The sequence below is a fragment of the Brachycentrus maculatus genome, unplaced genomic scaffold, assembly GCF_059751285.1.
Source record: "Brachycentrus maculatus isolate JH-2025_06_01 unplaced genomic scaffold, ASM5975128v1 h1tg002360l, whole genome shotgun sequence".
Taxonomy (NCBI): domain Eukaryota; kingdom Metazoa; phylum Arthropoda; class Insecta; order Trichoptera; family Brachycentridae; genus Brachycentrus; species Brachycentrus maculatus.
In genome coordinates, this window is record NW_028282848.1 from 15,617 (window position 1) to 21,306 (window position 5,690).

Genomic DNA, 5,690 nt, shown 5'->3' on the forward strand with positions numbered 1-5,690 from the left:
TTCTGGAGGCTAGAGCAAATTGTTCTTCATCAGCAAGGTTTTTCAAGGTGTGAAGATTTTTGATTTGCTGTTTGGGAGCTTGTTGCCTTTTTTACTGGAATTTTAGGCAATCTTATTCTTATATCTTGCCCAGATTTGTCTGCTTATCGAAGTCCTCGATGTAGAGATCTATTTTGACTCTGAAAAAGGGGTTTTAGGCATAATCACGAAGGATTTTATCCATTGTTAAGTCTGTCAGAGCATTCACCAAACCTTTGGGCCCAATTTCACTATCACAATTTCCTTTTTTTCCTTTTTTTCCTTTGGAGTATTTCGGAGATGAAATCATAGAGCTCTTCTGACGGCCGAAGTCAGCTTCAAGCCGAAATAGAGGATCAGTTTCGTCACCTTTCATGTGATAATAAAAATTTAAATTATATTGGAGATGGAAGGCAGAGGTTTTAAATATTCCCAAACTGAACTCTGGCATTCAACCTAATCTTTTTAGTTACGATAGATTCGCTGTTATATCTCAGCGAGCTGAAGGGTGCGCTAACATTTGAAGTCAAATATATAATTTAATTAGATATTTATTTAGTATAAGCATCGCAACATAATCGACCAGCAAATAATCTCGAAAATAATCTCGATTTCTTTATATTTTATTCATCATTTATTATTTAATGAAAGTACACTTTAAAATTTGAATGATCAGTTGAACCTTCCCTGATTGTTAATAAAAAGGATGGAATAATAGCGAAATTCTGTTCTTTCATTTCAGGTTATGTGTGAGAATCAGTTAGTGCTTATTCAGTAGTAATCATTCATCGTTGATGCAATTAACATAATGAAACATCATCATTTCTCATCCATTCCCTTTCTGCTCACCATCGAGCTCATGTGCTTATCGAACAATTTATCGTTTTATTCTTACATTTGCTCAGTTGTGAATGCTTGAGATGGCACATTGTGGAAGGGAACTCCTGGGTTACTTTCGAGGTGCCGAAGATGTTCAAACGCTTTTTATTTGAGCTCATGGATGTAATCCGGAGTGTTCCGGTTCTTTGTTGTTTTTACGTTGAAGTGGAGTCTGTTATCAGGTAGATAAGCTTCATAGAAGCGATCTGTCTTAGGAATATTGCCTTCAATTTCTTCTCCTAAAGCAATCCCCGTTTCATAGAGCCAGCATCTTGCAACATTGTCGATAGTGTATCCCCCTCCTCCCAGAAGCATTAATGGCAGTCCGTAAGACATCATTTTTTTAACACACATCCCATGGCCCCTCAAGCTCAAATTGAGTTTTCCTAAGGCATCATAAGCCAAGGAATCAGCTCCGAGCTGCAGCACAACCGACTAGGGCCTGTATTTGGCAATGACTTCATCCATGATGCAGCCAAATAAATCATGATAGGTTTCATCGTCAATTCCGGCCTTGAGGGGGATATTGAGAGAGTAGTATTTGCCTTTGCCTTCTCCGATCGAGTCATTGTTGCCAGTTCTCGGGAAAAAATCATCGCCATACTGATGAAAAGAAACAGTCATGACTCGATCAGTAAGATAGAAGGCTTCCTCCACTCCATCTCCATGATGAACGTCTACATCTAAATAAAGCACGCGCTTTTGATATTTCAGAAGTTCGAGGATGGCGAGTACAATATCGTTGATATAGCAAAAGCCACTGGCCTCACATTTTTTGGCATGATGCAGACCGCCGCCCCAATTGATTGCAATGTCGGAAGAGCCATTGAGAAGCACATAGGCTGCGTCAATGGATCCACCACAGGAAAGTTGGCAAAACTAGTAAAGCCCAGCAAACCCCGGGCAATCCCCAGATTCCCCCATTGAGAATTGACTTTTCTTTTTTGTGCTCATGACGAGGCTCTTCCTCTCTTCTTCCAGCTTAAGCATCATATCATTGGTATAGCTGAAGCCAGCGCTGGTCAGCACATCCTTAGATATGAAGTTTTCTAAATATGCCACATATTCGGGGTGATGAAACTTTAAGAGCTATTATCGCGTTGCATGGCGACTATTGTAGACGTCCAGCTTTTGATACAAATCGAAGGACTGGATAAGGGAGTGAGCCATGGCGATTCTCCTTGGCTTCATGGGATGATCCTTATAATAGTAGAAGTTGCCAATGTCTTCATTGTAAAAATATGCCACCTTTTTGCTCATCAGATTCTTATACGAAAATAATATTAAAATAAAGCATCCACGAACATGAAATCAGGCCTACAGTTCTTTTTTAAGCTGGATCGCGAAGTCATCATTAACATCCTCGTCATCCCAGTCCTCTCTCCATTGTTTGGCCGCGACTTTGGCAGGGGGGTTTTCTTGGTATGCTATATTAAATAATCATCGTACCATCCTCTTCAAATTCTTCGAAATCATCCTCGTCCTCTTCCAAGAGCTTCAGGACTTCGGCGTCTTTTTGAATTTCTTTCGTCTTCGCTTAATTCTTTGTCTCCTTGATTTATTCAACTTTGTTTTTATCCTTGGGTTCAGACATTTTTAAAAATATATTAAATTTTACTTGTAATATTTATAATTGGCAGAAATCAGATATTTCAGATATTTGAATTCGCCTGGTGCTAAAATTAATTCGATTTTTCAGATTCCTTCTCTGCCTCATTATTCAAATTTAAGAGATCCTTTAGATATCTTTTCTTAGATCTCTTCACCATTTTCGCTGTATTTTTCCTTTACCGGCTTTCCTCAATTCTTCTTCTTTTCTATATTGAACTTAGCTCTTCCCAGATTGCAAATGAAGTATCTGGTTTTTGTATGCTGTTCTGGGATAAATAGGCCTCTCTTAACTCTATTTGCTGATCGAAACTACGGTGAATCGTATGCCTCCTTAGGGATGGGCGTTTATAAGTTGCACAATCATCTCTTCTTTATTTTTCTGGGCAAATAACCGGCTTCACAGACTTGATCCTCTCATACATTTTGAGATTATCCTCTTGAATGTGATCTGACAAAGTTTTATTCATGAAATTGCGGTGGTTGATGGTCTTGTTCGATTTTTTTCTCCTCGCTTCAAGCTCTGCACTCTGAAGGATACCATTCTTGCCATGTATTTATTTAAGCTTGGCCACCAGCTTGATGTTATTCTATTTTCTTTATTTTTATCTGCTTTTGTTGAGTCTTGTGTTCATGCTCGTGAGAGTTTGGCGCCTGAGGGGTTCGTTATGAAAATCGATATTTTTCTTGGCTTCCAGGATCATCCTGTAGTGCGCTTGTAGATTCTGCTCGAGGAGTAGAGCATTTAGCTTATCATAACGACAGTTTATCATGTTAATATTATTTAAGGCATGTTTATAGCGTGTAACATATTTATTGTATTGAATTTATCATTTGTGGGTTCGCTTTGAAACCAGATGCAATACGTCGGATTGCAGTTTCTACCTGAGCTGATCGTATGCCATTTCTCCTCCTTATTGCTTGTAGTAACTATACAGGTTTTAATAGAAAGATTTACAATCTTATGCGGTGATTTTGCTGAAGCTAGTGCAAATTTTGGAGATTTCCGAGTTGGTTTCTTTGATGGGCATTGTTTTTTTCTGTCTCAAATTATTCATAAAGAGAGTTTCATCATCACTGTTGAGGCTCAAGTTCTTTTCGTTGGCGGAATAGTCGGTCAAGCATGAGCCGAACGATTCGCGCTCGTCCTGGCTTATTGGTTTATCTACTAATGTTTGTTTGATTGCGCATATTCTCGGGAAACTGCGGGAAAACTTATCATGAATGCTGGCCGTTTGATAATCTTTGGAAAAGTTGATAATTGAGGCAAATTAGTCTTCGAATTTACGGCTTGGCTTATGCTTTCTCAGAATTGTTTGAAGTTCCTGCAGGCTTTGTTCAAACATGAAGGCAATTCTTATATTATAATGCAAAGAACTATGAAAATGAGATGAACACGAATAGTGTAATGAATAATGAAAATTAATCGTAAGTTGACTAATGTGTAGAGATAACATGGGGTATAGAATCATTGGGCTGATTTGCGCAGAGAATCTAACTCATCGTATATCTAGGTAAAGCTTATATCAGTATTGTCCTTCATATTCAAGAATGTCCTGCATTGGACTTCGACGATGAACAACTTTTATTTCAAAGAATTATTTGATCCGTCTACTTTTGATATTTATTAGTGTAGAATCGGCGCGATGCTGTCCACAAATATTTGGTTTCTCATTTCCACTTTTGGTTCTTTTTCGGCTTCCATCAGCTTTAACAGCCTGGCACTCAGCTCAGATAGGTATTTCTACTCGCCGGTTGCTTCTTCTGCGGCTTGTTGGTAGGAACCGATGTTCTGGAAGTCGATTCCCTAGAAATATGGATGGGCCATAACTTCGTTGATGTCGATTCTGTCGTCCATTTACTTTGCATTCATCTTACTGATCAGGTCTTGCAATTGAGGTGGGAATATTTACTGGCAGGTGAGCAAGGGCTTTTCTAAGCTCTTCGTAAATGTGAGATACTCGGAGCCTCCCTGGAATGGAGGGCTACCCACTTTCAAAAAGTAAAGTATGCCACCTAGCGAGTAGATGTCTGATTTCTTCTCAGAGGCCTTGTTATGGATGCATTCCGGAGCCATGTAATGAGCAGTGCCGACGTAATGCTCAAAGGGCTTCTTGCCTTTCAGCCCATTCCCCGAGCCCTTAATATCAGGCCGATCGAGATCCTTGGCAGTTCCGAAGTCAATGAGCTTGATCTTATTTTATTTATCTAACAGGATATTTTCAGGCTTTAAGTCCCGATGCACAATGTTATAGTCGTTGTGAAGGACAGATACTGCATAGATGACACTTGCCGCGTAGTACCGATAAACAGACTCCGGAATGACCCCAAACACCTTCGAAGCCTCCCAGAGCTCCCCTTTTTCTGGGAATTCCATTTGGAAGTATAAACTTATTTCGTCTTGGAAAGTTTTATAGAGTTTGATAGCGTGAGGGCAACCTCTGAGCTTGGTCAGACAATGCTTCTCCATGAAAATATCGGCCTGCTTCCTCATCCTCTCCACCTTGCTCTTTTAAATTTGTTTGATGGCGTAGGTTCGGCCATCCTTCTTGGAAGTGGTTTTAAAAATGAGTGAGAAATTGCCGGTGCCGACATGCTCAAGCTTGGTGAATTAATCCAATCCCTCGACCTTATCGCCCAGATTTTACTTATTGGCTTCGGTTTCAGTGGCTGCTTTGCTCTTCTTGCATTTTTGTTTATGCAATGGCCAATCGGACTTCTGGCAGTCGAGGCCACAGTAGTAAATCTATTTGCATTTTGCACACCGAAGTAGTTCCCCTTCGGCCTTCGAACAAGTTGCGCATATCTTGCGTGTATTCTGCGAATTATCAGTCATATATTCCTCTTTAGTCCCCTAATTTTAAAAGTTTTCCATCAAATAATTAATAAGAATCAGTTTATCCAATCTTAATTTACTATGCTGATACTATGCTGATACTATGCTGATACTATGCTGATACTATGCTGATACTATGCTGATACTATGCTGATACTATGCTGATACTATGCTGATACTATGCTGATACTATGCTGATACTATGCTGATACTATAGCCAATGTTGATATTGAAATCAGGTTCATGAGCAAAAATGACATATCCATTATTCCTCGTCTGTCAACTATCTTCGTAACCTTTAGTCGCACTCGGGGTGGCAACTATGCACCATACATCTATCACAAATGAG

General features: G+C 39.5%; 1 pseudogene; it reads right to left on the minus strand.

Moving 5' to 3' along the window:
- Positions 1-1,090: 1,090 nt before the first annotated feature.
- LOC148298216 (uncharacterized) lies at positions 1,091-2,088 on the minus strand (annotated as a pseudogene).
- Between the last annotated feature and the right edge of the window lie 3,602 nt (positions 2,089-5,690).